This window comes from Artibeus jamaicensis, unplaced genomic scaffold (assembly GCF_021234435.1).
Source record: "Artibeus jamaicensis isolate MK-2021 breed Jamaican fruit bat unplaced genomic scaffold, CSHL_Jam_final contig_1998, whole genome shotgun sequence".
NCBI classification, from domain to species: Eukaryota; Metazoa; Chordata; class Mammalia; order Chiroptera; family Phyllostomidae; genus Artibeus; species Artibeus jamaicensis.
This window is the reverse complement of record NW_026521407.1, coordinates 7,144,206-7,144,966: the sequence shown is the minus strand read 5'-3', so window position 1 is coordinate 7,144,966 and position 761 is coordinate 7,144,206.

Genomic DNA, 761 nt, shown 5'->3' with positions numbered 1-761 from the left:
TTTGTTCTGCCGTCCCTAAATTAGACTGTGAACATGACCGTGCTTTTCAGAGAGCCTGAGCTGATCTGGCATTTGTAATTCATAGACCAGCCCTTTTTTTTTTTTGAAAAGTCAGGGTGGGAAGAAAAACAAATGTGCCCTGTCGTCTAGAACGTTCTAGTCCCCTTTTCAATAATTGAAATGTCAGAGTCAGCTCAAACATTAATCCACACTTTCAGCTTAAAATACACTTGTGGGGGCCTGAAGAACATAAATTTTATGAATGATGTGTCTTTACAAGCCTTTGGGTTTAGCTCATATAACACGCTGTGGGGCTGTCACTGAGCAGACATACATACGTCCCACGGCCAACCGACACACTCTGAGTGTCGGAGGTCATTCTTTCACTCCCGCCATCGAGAAACAGAATCGGGGAGCTGGGCAGGAACCCCAGTCTCTCCAGTTCCAAAGCCTCGTGTTCACCGCACACCATTGCATTCTCTGTCAGCAAGAGCAAGCAAACTGAACAGTTGGGTCTAAAAATCCGTGAGGCGCACACGTGGGGAAGAACACAGCTCTCGCGCCGTTCAGAGCCTCGGTAAACCCCAGGCAGCCCGCCCGCCGGCAAATCTGGTTTTGAGGCCGAGTGTCCTGCAGCGCGATTGCTGCTAAGAATTCCACTCTCCACTCCATCAGGGTGACCTCCGCCACGTCTAGAGCCAGTGCCCACTCTCGTCCTGCCGCCTTCCCGATCAGCATCGCCAGCTTCAAACTTCACTGAA